Source organism: Hylaeus anthracinus, unplaced genomic scaffold, assembly GCF_026225885.1.
Source record: "Hylaeus anthracinus isolate JK02 unplaced genomic scaffold, UHH_iyHylAnth1.0_haploid 0, whole genome shotgun sequence".
NCBI lineage: Eukaryota > Metazoa > Arthropoda > Insecta > Hymenoptera > Colletidae > Hylaeus > Hylaeus anthracinus.
The window spans coordinates 6,896,809-6,910,406 of NW_026533254.1; positions in this window are offsets into that span (position 1 = coordinate 6,896,809).

Below are 13,598 nucleotides of genomic sequence, written 5' to 3' on the forward strand. Positions count from 1 at the left end.
GTGTTTGTGCCCGATTCCTCGGTCATTTATATCAATGCGTCTTGTCCATGTCACGGGAGTGTAGCAGATGCTCGGCGTGCGCGATTCTGGAATCGTCGAGGCGAGTAATTAAAAAAGAAAATGTAATGGTGATTGGCATTCACTCGTGTGCGAATATCAGCATGAGGTGGACGCGGAGGAACATGTTAGGATAGAATGTAGCAAGCGGGTAATGAGATTCCTTGGAAAGTTACTATGGTAGCTACGCGGAGAAGCTATTTTTCACGCGAATACAGTCGATAGCTGAAAATGTCAGGATGTATTGAGAAATGGAAGATTCAAGATCATATACGTAAAACTGATCGATGATGTTTTTAGGTCTTACGAGGTGTTTGTTGTGCGATTAACAGTATAGAGGTGGAGCGTGTCATCGTTATTGTGATTTTAGGAGAGTAATTAAACAAGAGAATGTAGTGGCGATTGGTATTCACTTGTTTGCGAGTGCCAGCATGAGGTAGACGTGGAAAGCACGCGAGGATGTAGGTAGTGTGTAATAAAATTCATTGGAGAGTTGCTATGGTAGCTCCGAGAATATGTAATTTGTCATATGAACGTAGGGTGTAGTTGAAAATGTCTAGAGGTTTTGAGAAATGTAGAATTGATGAAGATTACTTGTAAGTCTTAGGTTTCCAAGTTTCTTGGTTGTTCACGAAATCAAAGGAACTTTGACTACAGCACTATACATCCACGAAAGGAACAGAAGTTATCAGAAATCGATCCTTGACCTATTTACAAAAAGATGCCGTGCCCTCGGCCATACAAATAATCTAAAGAACGTGATCGAATCCGTAGAGCTACAACGACGAACTTGGAAAAGTCGAAGCACATAAATACCCCGATATCGGAAGAAGTGGCGGCGCAGAGGGGTGGCGCAGAAGAACTCCTGGCGTCTCTGCGACGGGCACGCTCGCTATCCCCAATAACATAATACATCACGCGCGTACCGGCAGACAATACCCGAAGATTACCTCACAATGGCCGATGATTTACTTCTGTTCTCATTACCCTGCTTTTGTCGCGGGTCGCCCCGATTGGCGCCGTTGTCATTAGAAAAGTAACGGAGGCGGCCGCCCTCCGGCTACCGCGCTCTCATATTATCCGGATTTGCAGGGGCAAAGTAGAGAGTGGCACGAAATTAGAAAGAATCCCCGTGAAGTAGTAACTCCGAAAACTCGATTACCGTGACACCTCTACGCCTTGGACTGTTCCTCCCCTTCTGCGACGATGAACTGACCATCTTCGTCTTGATTGCGAGGAATGACAATAGGCGAAGATTGAGTAGTCATCGGAGAAACTCCTAGAATACCCTCGACTGTGGAAAAATTGGGTTAGTGGGCTGTTCGGTGAAACTACTTAGAGTATAACAAAGCTGTTGGGATCTAGATGAGAAACGCGGAGACCGATTTGTTCACTTACAAATATATTTCGGATGTTTCAGACATACAACTCCAGATACAACGAATACTTGTGGAAACAAAATGATAGACTGTCGCGCAGAAGGATCGTGAAAATAATGCTGCACTTCTGAAGATTTTTAAATCTTATATACTAGACTCTATGAGGTGGGGTTATCTATGACCCTTGGTACTGGATGATCACTCGTCTAGGATGAGACGTTCATGTCCCTGCAAATTTACCTGTAGGATTTTTGGACTTTGATAAGAAATGCGAAAAACAAGGCTGACTAACTTATTTTAAACACATTGGTTCCGATATTTTTATCTGTACTCACTAGATTGGTCATCCAACAAAGCTTAATCCTTTCAAACCAAAGATTAATATGTTTGCCCTGCTGTGTACATTTGCTTAGCATCTATCTCCACACACGTGTCTTGTAAACATATTTCAAAAAGGTTAAACATAGCGATTCCCTAAACTACCAGTAATTACATCTTCATTTATCAAGGAACCATCGCACAATCCAACGTTACGTTCTTAAAGAATCCCGCCAATGGGTAATAAATGAATTTTCCTCAAGGAGATGCTATCGAACCCCCCTGGGTAACATTAGTACCCGCCAATTTCATTTAAAACGTTAAATCAATCTGTTATCCTCGCAGCACACGTACACACGCTAAAAATCTCTCCCTGTTTACTTTCCCGTGGAGTCAATAAATCACCATTTCGTACGATCTTCATCTACACAGTTTGGTTCGTTCGGGCCTGTCAGCGATTTCACGGGGAACCACTCGTGAAGCTTTGTGTGTACGTAACACAATCATTTACCCTTTTAGCAAGATTTAGACTGGATAAAATGGCTGATCGCGTGGGTAATTTCAGACTCGAATACCTGCTTGGCAATGGAGGTCACCGTCTAGTACTCCCATGAACTTTTACCTAGCGATGGTGTACGGGTACGCGAAGATCACCCTCCTTTGCATTCCACAGCGCACATGGAAACGCAGTTTCATTCGTCGTCTCACACAAATTTCATACGACCAGGAAAGATAGGCTCGAGTCTAATTTATGGGAGAAACTCCGAGCTGGCGTACCAATTGCACATTATTCTTGATAAAGACCGGATAGATTCGCGACAGGGATAGCGTTCGATGGGCTCAAACGAAAGTGGCCACGCAAGGTTGTTATCGGAGGACAGTGAAAAATTGATCTTCCAATTTGGAAGAGCCTGTAGTTATGCTATTCATTCGTAGCTCATCAAGGATCCTTAACTTTCGATCGGATCTGAAACGAATAGTAAGCACCTCACTTGATCTTGGTTAACACATTCGCGACCGCTGCCGTGATTCACGTCACTTTAAATTTTATTCCTGGTTATGAAAAAATTATGAAAATCTTTCTATTTTATACATCACGTATTTACAAAATTGATATTTCGAAACATGTTTCGTAACTTTGATCTCCGACCATACAAATTTGCGATGTCCAGCTTCAGAAGTCTACTGTTTTCGTCAGTACTCGGTACTAGGAACGGTACTGTTAACACTAACGCATTTTGAGGATGTTTTACAGATAAAACCATATTACTTCGCTCTATATAGGCTTATAGTTGAGTCAAGCTGAGTGATGGCTGGCGACTGCAGTCGATTAAAGTCCTCGTCAACTGAACCTTCGAGAACATGACTTGTCTACCAAATTTTAAGTGTTTGGAAGGATCGCTTGACTCAAGGATTCTTCTTAGTAATACAACTATGAAAAACTTTGCGATATTCAGCCCAGAATCTTCGAGCCATGACGTATGGTCCATCGGACGATAAAAATTCTAACCCGTCCCTCATCGCTTACAAAACCATACTCCATCTTTCCGCGCACGGTGCGCGCTTAGCCTAATAATTGGCCGCCTCGGTGCCCGAGCTCTCTCGGTCTCGAATAGGCGTTCGCGACCCGGTGATACATCCTACGATTAAGCGGCCATCGGCCACGATTATCTCGAGTGATTTATACGCAGAGAGGCAACCGCTGTGGGTCAAAATATCCGCGGCTGGGATGTTATTGGCGGCAACCGAATTGCCGGCGGCAGGCTGCCACGTGTGCAGCCGCCGCCGCCGCGGCGCAACCCCGTTGGTGACCCCGCTGGTCAATGCATCTTTCCTTCGGCGGTGACCCCATCGCGCCGAGGAACGTGTTGAACAAGTTATGCCAGTCGGGAAAGACTCGTGTTCATCGCGCGGCTTTCGGTGCGCCGATGCAGTCTTCCGACGCGGATGTCTCGGGCCTTGTGCATATTGCAAACACGGACGTCGCCTTTCCTCTCGGTCGGTTGGGTTCCCGTCCTTGTCCGCGGACCCGTGGCTCGATAGACCGTGAAAGACGGCCGATGCAGCCGGAAATCGATTTCGTTCTGGTAGCGAACGATGTCCTCCCCCTCTGTATTATCGCCACCGAGAATAAACAGAGCTAGAGGAGGTGGAATTCGTCGGGTCTAGCCAAGACTACGGATTCGATTACCGCTCATCGAAATGTTCGGGGGGTCGTCATTTGATTAGAGTTTTTATAAATATTACTTTGTCAAGGTTTTGCTGAGCGCGAAGCTTATCGATTCGTGGGAGAATCATTGTGGCGCGAGTTCACGGTACAAGTAGAAGCTGATAATAATGCTCTGGATGGAATGCATCCTTGATGGACTATGGCAGGGTATCAGGAGTGTACATAATAAAGGATTGTCACTACATCGCGCCGTGGTTTTCCTAGACAGCACCGTTAAGCAACCATTGTCTCTCCTATGCAGGTTTGTACTACTCACGGTGACTTTCCGACCGAGCTAATGGAGTATCAGAATGTTTCCGAACTGATTTGTAAAAGTTATCGACGAGTTGAAGCTTTAATGGACATTTATGGTTCTCAAATTCACCTCATGGATGTGGACCCAACGGTTCCAGCGATCCTGCCATCTATTCTTTTAATATACCGAGGAGACTCGAATCCCATAATCGAAGATGTTCTACATTTGCAATACAATGTTTGGGCAAACAAAATTCAATCAAACCAAGACTTTTTAGAAAAGATAATAGTTCGCACGCGGATTTATGCGAACCCAGCGGGGTCAACGGACGAACCACGACGTCACCGTGTAAGACGGGGTGGGTGAAATGTCCCCTTCTGCTCCTCCTCCAGCAGACATCCACGACAACTCCCTTTCCACGTCCAGGCAACTGAGGACCCCTTCCTCTGTATCCGCACCCTCCTTTCGTTGGAGGCATTCTAGCCACCGATGTTCGTCGAGGTGCAGCGGTCTCCTTGTCTCTCCCACCCACCCGCGATTCGAATGCAGCGCAACTCCACCACCTGACCCTCCACCCCCTCAACCGCCCCATCGTCCTACCGCTCGGCCACCCCCATCGTCCTCCAGCGTCTCTTCTTCTTCGTAGTTCTCTCCACGCTCCGCCTCGCCCCTGTCAGCCCTTTCTCTATGCATATTTCATCGCGCTGCTCGCGATGCGCTTCCACCCTGTGGTGCATGTAGCATCGTCGACCTCCTTCCATCCACGTCTTACCTCCTAACCCTGGGACGGGTCGAAGAGCTTGGGAACCGCCACGGATCATTCCACCAGATCGGTATTGACGTTTCAATATCAAGCCTTCATGGAAAAAGATTTCAGTTTATGTGATAATTATACAGGATGTTCGGTAACTGGTGGTACAAGCGAAAAAGAGGTGATTCTACATGAAAAAATAAATCGAATATATAGAATAACAATTTTTCACGTAAGACTTTGTTTTCGACGAAATCGCCGGGTACGAGTGCACTTGATCATGTCCCGTTATAACGGATCTCACTGTAGATCATTGTCTCGATTGAAGTTATATTGATAAACACTTCCAATGGCACGGCAATGTTTTCTTATGTATCATCTTAGTATTATTATCTAAAACAATCGAATACGTTAGAAAGCGTTCATAGAAATTTAATTAGAAGAGAACTTAAACTGCGATAATAACCATCGAAACAACGATCTACAGTGATATTTGTTATAACGGGAAATGATCAAGTGCACCGTACCTGGCGAAACTTCGAAGTCAATTTCCTCGAAAACAAAGCCACATATGAAAATTTGTATCCTATATTTTCGACTTATTGTTTCATGTAGAATCGTTTCCTTATCACTTGTTCCACCAGTTACCGAACACTCTGCATATAAATTATATAATCTTAATTATACTCGAATAGAGAATAATTCCGAATAAATGTCGAAAGGTATTCGTCCGAAATATTCGAATCCCAGTGAAATGTTTGCATCCACTTGCGGAAATAAATTACAGCCCCGTGGGTCCCCCACATACGTCGTAACGAGAATTTAAATGCGCTGGAATGGGGGAACGGGGTCGAGCGGAGTGGCACGGGATCAAACAATTAGAATTAATGCATCGTACGTCGACGCAGGCGACTTTAAAATAAATACGGTTGTCATATGGCGATTAGTGGGGTGTTCGTGGCGATCCTGGTAGCCGGACGATGATCGATGGCGGCCATAAATAATGCAACACCCCTCGGTACGATTCTGAGTTCCCGGAGCCCACCCTTGGAAATAGGAGAGTTCTGTTGGCGCTCTCCCGTTCCAACCCCTCGGTCCGTTGCCTTCCACTGCAGCCACCCCTACGCCATTTCCGATACACCACGCGTTGCGGCATTCATTGCTTCGTGTCAGCGGCCACCCTCGACCCTTAAAGCCATTTAATTCGGATCCGGGTTATTAATTATTAATTAGCGCCAGTCCTATTATATCTCTATCGCGGTGCAACGCCTCCCTGAGAGTGTAACGACGTTATACCATTAAATTGTCGTCGCTTGTTAGCGTTCACAAAGGATTTAAAGTATAACCCGAATACCGGCGCGGCTGCTTCTGCCCGTTTCACCTTTGTTCGAGGACAGACGGCGAGAACACCGAATCGAGTCTTTCGAAATTAAGTCCCGGGCGACGTCACGTAATTAATCGCTTCGTTATTACGTCGAGGCTCCTCTTCCTTCCTTTTTTTTTTTTATGGTCCCTTTATTAGTCCCCCGTCAAGGGTCGCTTTGATCGCGCGTCTTTTCTCTCAATTTTGTTCCACCGCGACTCCTTCAGTCGCTCCTCGCGTTCCGACGCCACTGCGATACAAAAGCGCTAGCCGCGATGAAAGTAGCTTTCGATCTGCGGATACGTAATTGCCGCCAATAAGGGATGGTACGCTAGGCAGGGTTGCGTAGACGTGTTCATTAAGCACCAGAGCTTTTTGGACGTGGACCGTCATCCGTAAGATGGGGGTCGTTGGCTAAGTTTCGTGTTATTGCGAAGGTAATTGTGTAAAATTGTCCTTGTGGATATAATTCTCAGGTTGCCGTGTCGTACAAGTCCAAATTCGTGTTGTACACTGATAATTACCACCGCGACTGCATAAGTAGTTACGAGGGGAGCAAGCACGTGATAAAGCAAAGGCGGAAGAGGCACGTGCTCTTGAGCGTTACGTTACGAGGGCGCAGACAGTAGCCCTGCTCAGGCAAGACCTTCAACCGCATTATAAAATGAAAGAAAGTGTTTCAAATAAATGTGAAAGAGAGTAAATTTTACGCAAATAGGATCTGTAAACCTTTTCTTTATCTTCTTCATCTATAGAATATTCCATCTCTGTCAACTTTGACTCGCACCTTCTAGACAATCTAAGTTTTCGATCTCGAAGTTCAGCACCGCCGCATCTTGAATTCCTAGTCGCGTAATCGCTGTCCATAAGGGGATGCCGCGCATCAGCAGCGGGAATCACAGTTATCGTTAGCCCCTAACGGCGAGCGCGCGTTGTGGCGCATTAGAAAGTGGAAAAAACGTCGACTCGCGAAGTGACTGCAGTCATGACCTTTCGCACGCACGGCGATCAGGCGAGTATAATGGGCACCCGTCCTTCTGCGGCCGCGTAGAGGATCGCGGGGAGATCGATTGTTCGCGGTCCTGAGGTTCAAGTCCCGGGATAAAGTCGAGGTCGTTCAACCTATTATGCGCGATCGGCGAGCGCGATATAAATCTTTCGGTGGAACGTAGAACGCTGCGAGCGCCGCGCGAAATCGATCGATCGATCGCCAGCCGATCGACGCGGAAATGTCAGACGGCGGCCGCTTGGCCGGGGACAATGGATCGTAATGGATCCCTTCTCCCGTCGTCTGTCGTTCACCGCAAGACTCGAACGCGCGTTTACGCGCTTATCGTCGACGTGAGGATTCGACGTGTAATTAATAACGATGAGAATAATAACATTAAGTATCGATGAGACTCGAGCATCGCGGTACCAAAATACAGGATGGCACAAGTCGATTAATGTTGATCGCACCCTTTTTCAAATACCTCGAATACCTTCATTATTTTCATTTAATGGAAATGCTAACCTTTCTATAATATTTTTTGTTGGAGATAATAATCTTTATTATAATTGACCCGTTCACTGCACAAATCGATTAACTCCACTTTTTGAAAAATCTTAAATTTAAGTGTCGAAGCAATTGGTATGGTCACAACTCTTTATATTTATAATAACTTTTCTGAATAATGAAATTATCACCATTAAACGACAAAATTTGTTTGACCACTGAATAATAAATACTTTTTTCAGGGGCCATTTTTATCGCGTTTCTCAACATTTGTTGTATGGAGTTAATCGATTTGTGGAATGAACGGCTCAATTACGGAAGTGAAAAAAATGAGTGATTGTTGCTAGATTTGACACACGTTGAGCCTTTTCAATTTTGTCATCAGTACTGTAGAACATGTAGATTCGAACAGTCTCAACAGTTTTGCATTACCTATTACTTTCTTAAAAAATAAAAAAAAAAAAGGTCGCCTCAGACGAAACATATGATTCTTTCAAGTCCAAAAGTAGCAACGTCGGATGCATCATAGTTATCAAATTAAATCAACGAAAGTTCGTGCGAAGTTTCATTATAATCGGTGTACAACAATTCGCAAATGTTCTCTGGTGACTGTCGATGCATGTAGCACTGCCGTGTTACGCGAGGCGATTACAGCAAAAAGGCCAGGAAAGCGACAAAGTAACGAAACGATGAAAGTAAGTAGTGAAACAAATTGCCACTGCTTTTGAGCGCGCGGAATCTGGAAACATCGGTGAAAGAGTCGCTCGTTGCGTGAATAATTGCAGCTAGTCGCGGCGTCTTTATTATTCGCTCGTATTGAGATGCGGGGAAAGATTATTTATCAGGTTGAGTAATAAGGAGTCGCTAGGAGTATTATTATGGAATGACGTTTGCAAGAACTGTAAAGTCGGTGTTAGAAAACATTTACAATGGACACGAGGGAAGAATGAAACGTCGATTCGTTAAGACGTGGTTATTCGGCAACGAGAGATGAAGTAACTCTATGAATTTGGTATTTCTGGAATTATTGGAATATGATTGAGAAATAGGTTCATCATGTACAATTTTATCAGTTTATAAAGAGTACTCTTAAAGAGTTAAGAAATACGATGAAATAATGTACATTGTTTCTTAAAATTCTCTTCATATTATAAATTCAAATAAATATTGTAGAATCCATAAATACAGATGTAGCTTCCATCTAACGGTATATAAAATTAATAAGACGAATCGGCCAAAAATAATCGTCGGTAGTGTTATAATTTTTATGTGACTGATGGAGTTAATCGATTTGTACAGTGAACGGCTCATTTATGTTAGAATGACATTGTCGCGTGTACGACAATAGTGCCACTTACCCCCATTCCCAGCCTGAAATTTCAGCAAACATCGCTATTCCCAGTGTGTCACCCTAGCCCACGACTGGGTCACCGGTAAAAATGCAAACGGCGAGAGCCCTTCGTCGAAGGGCCAAGGAAACTCGACAATGCCTCTCAAAGGCTGCGCACAATGAGACGTAATACAGTTATCCGCGCTGAATGGTCCGTCGCGGGAAAAAAAGCGGCTCGTAGGTAAGTAAATTTCGTAGGCTTCGTTCGATCGGCAAAAGGAGACTCGAATTTATTCTCCCCCCTCCGTCCTTCCGTTCCCTCTTCGAGTTTCACCGCTACAGGAGGATAAAGACCACATTCAGGGCATTGTGGCCCCGGAATGGCCCTGGAGGGTGAGCTTTCCGCTTGTTGCCATTGAGAGGCATTCGAAGCCCTTCTTGACAAATCGACGCTTGTCGGGAAACTCCATTCTTCAAGGGTGGAACGCGCGCCTCTGGATTTATCGCGTGCCGTTTGCCCAGGCATCGCTGACATAAATATCCCCAATAATCTGAATTTATGTTTAAAAATGTTTCCTTTCCAGGAAACGCGCGGCGCGCCGTTTTTCCCATACGACGCAACGCGCCATCGTGTATCGGGAAAATTGATTGCGATGCACGATGCGTGGATATTGTGTTATCCTTTTCGCGGAAGATTAATTGCGAGAGATTAGTCATCTTGGCGGGGAATCGTAGGCTCAGAAATTCGGAAAAATTCCGCGTCTTTTATTATGCTTTGCGAAGAGTCGCGACTCCATGCCGTGATCGCGACTTTGGTATTCGATGCAGAACGAGTGTGTAGACCTTTTATGGTCATATATATGTCAATGAAATTTTATTTCGATACTAGGAGAAAATAAAAATTCTCTTTAGAAATGGCAACAACAATGATACCAAATAAAGAAATATCAGTCCCGTATCAAGGCTTCATTACAGATACAACACACATCGAAAAAGGATTGGAATAAACTACGACTCCTGCAGTAAGGAAATTACAATTCTCCACCTACTAATGTGCAAAACACCACCAACTATCTCAAGGACAACAAACTCTACAATAATATATGTACAGTACCACTAATCAAAAAGAAATTTAATTAAATCCGTCGTTAATTACGAAACAGTAGATGCGACGAATAATAAAACCATATAAAAAACAAATTCTCTTTAGCGATAGAATCAATTGTCTTCGAATTAGTTTTCATAGAAGACATCATTTTAGAGCAATTCGATCGTAGTCCTTTTAAAAGGACAAAAAGATTCCAATTCTCGCCTCACTCCCGAGGGACGAGTTTCTGCCGTGAAATCGTTCCAAAAGAAAGAGAACAATTTCGCGTTTAAAAGAATTTGGGAAATCGGAGGATGCACGCGTAACAGAAGGATGATCTCTAAAGAGCCGCCTGGGATGGCATAGGCTCCGCGTGTCTCTAGCGGCGAGAAGAGACGACGCCGGGTGGATTATCGGTAGCCTGGAGACGCGGGAGACGGAGGAAAAAGAAATGGGAAGCCGTTTCCGTCGTGTCCTTATTTAGAGGAAGGGACATGTCCGGGGTAAGCAAGGAAACGCCAAAGAAGAGGCAGTGTTTCGCGTGTAAGTTATTGCCTCGGGCCGCGGTGCATATAAATCCACGCTTTAGCGTATTGTTTTCCAGATCAGGAGAAAATATATGTGCGTTCTTCGGCGTGCACACACCTACAGAGCCAGCACTCACCCCGCTGTCGAGGGACGAAGTCTCCTCGGAGGAGGAAGGTCGCGCCTTTATGCCGCGCTCACTTTGTGCTGTCTGCCCTGCGAACGTGGAACCGAGGAATCGGCGGAATGAGATTCTTGGATACGAAACCGGTGTCGGATAGTTAAGCGAAAACGCGCACCTCGCGGAATGCGCGCGGAGATGTCGAAGATATCGCCGAACAAAGTAAACCCCCACTCTGGTAGCGTTTACGTATGCCGAATGTTTACGCGCTATCGTTGCAGGGATGTTGAGGCTTACGAACTCTGGTTACCTGAAGACAAGAACATCGAGGCGGTTATGGCAACTCCTGTGCTAGGAAAAAGTTCTGCGAACTTTTCCTTCATCTTCTACTATGATAACAGTTTTATAAAATTTCAGCTTTTCCCGAGGATTAATTATAAATCCTTCATCATTTAAGTGTAGAATTTCCAATGCAGCCAACCGACCGACCCAATTACGAATGCAACGGATCGAATATGCATGCGGCCTGCAGACGCGATCAACAATTTACGCGCAATTTCGAAAAAGGAGAACCCCGATGAAATATGTATATCGCGTATCGTTGAAGGTACATACGTATCGATAGATGCAAGGAATGCTAAAGAGAAGCGTTGAATTTAATCTGCGCCGATAACGCGGTGATAAATGTCACCGATCGACAGGTTTCTTCGGTTGGTTCTCGGGCTGGTCGTTTGCACACCCACGCGGTCGATTCGACCGACGCGCGACGCGACGCCGGTTCACGATCATTACTGGGGGCGCTTGTAATCCTTAACGCACCTAATCGTCCGTGGACGCGTGGTTAATTGACCACGTGTGCGAGGCGTGATTTACCGATCACGCCACTCGAATGGCGCGCGTCAGGTGTGAAAAGAAACTGTTGGATATTCGTGTCAGGTCCGCTCTGCTCGAGTCACGAGCACGCGGCGATCCAATCGCTGCGAAACAATTGTGAAATTTGCGGCCTACTCGTTTCGCTCGGTTCGACGTGTATGGATAACTGGGCTCCTCTTCTATGCACTTCTATAGAATTATACGTAATCTCCTATAGTCGCAAAACCTTTTGAAGTGGAATCCACAGAAAATTTATTTGTATTGAATTCTTGTCTTCTCTTGTATGGACGCTTTTCAAGAATAGTTGGAGTAATTAATTATGCAGCGTAAAGGTTGATAAAGAGCCTGGCGATCTCGATACTCTCCAGCGTCACGATAACCAGGTAAACCATCACTCGTGCACCGAAACACGTGGCTCGCTTGCGACGCGTTAACAAATCACCTGCTTTTTTGCACGAAACTCGAGACGCGGAGGTTGTTCACTCGCATATAATTAGATGCAGCAGCGTTATCATTTTTGCGGCGGAACGAGGTATATCTTTAACCGATCGTCGACTCGATCTCGCGTAATTAGTGCTGCATTACGAGGTGTGCTCGCAGGGCACGATCGGTCTATAAATTCAACGAATTTGGTCGCGACCACTTTCGAGGCCCTGAAATTCGATACGCGTCGTGGAACGTTCTTTTAGCTCAGCGGTTCTTATACTCGCAATTAAGAATTTTTATATTACGTCCAGAATTTAAAAAAAAAAATGGAGTTTGTACATATTTGTTGCTTCTGCTTCTTGTTCTGGTGTCGGGTCCAAAGGGCCTCAGATAAAAGATCTTAAAGAAGTAACGGCAGAACAAAAACACTGGAAACATTAACAGTATATACAGTCTGGTTGGATCAAAATAAAATAGGATAGCAAATGAAGCTTACAGAAAAATGTTAGAAGGTTCAGGAGGATCTATCTTATATGACTAGTGCTTTAAATCTATCCATGCATAACCTTGAATGACCATGTACTATTTGTCGATGGATTCGTCTCAACATCGACTTTCATAATGTGTAAACAAAACCCATGGTTCTATTTAAAAAAAATGGCGGTGATCATAATACAGCCTCAGCATCAGGATCAAAGAACAGGCAATAGTCATATAAGATAGGCTCCCTCGAACCATCTACCTTTTTCCTGTAAGACTTTTTTGTATCCACGATAATTTAGGCATTATCACTCTGTAGCCAGTTAGCTACCTCACATTGTATATGTTGTTCTGGACAAGGGCTGCCTCACATTGAATATTTTCTTAAACTGTAATATTTCTAGTGGACAAATAAAACATATTTTGATATTCATCGTTCAGTACGTTGAGTAATGTGGTTAAGAATCACTGTGTTACACCGTCGTCGCGGAATAATCGAAGGAAATTTAATGAGCAGTGCTCGCGTTCCGCGTATCGTTCTATTGTGCGCCGTTTAATTAGACAGCCATTCGAGACCGATCCGTATCGCGTCGAGTGAAAGTACGTCTTTAAAAGTAATGGCTGTGTGCGATAGTTATCTGGTAAGAGCCACCGAAACCGAAACACGCACTGCGTATCGCGAAATTGATGCAATCGACCAGGCGCACGCGGGACATTTTGTGATACCTTTGATGGTGATAATCAGGGGCCCTGCTGGCTCGTTGATTCGCGGAACGTTCTCGATCGATATCATCGAGGATGCACGGGAATCGGTAAAATTTTATTCGTGTAACGGACGTGGAACGAAACCGTGGCCTTATGACTTATCGGTAATAAGGGATTCTTGTGCCATCACAGGTTAAACCAATTTTGTTTGAAGGACGACGAA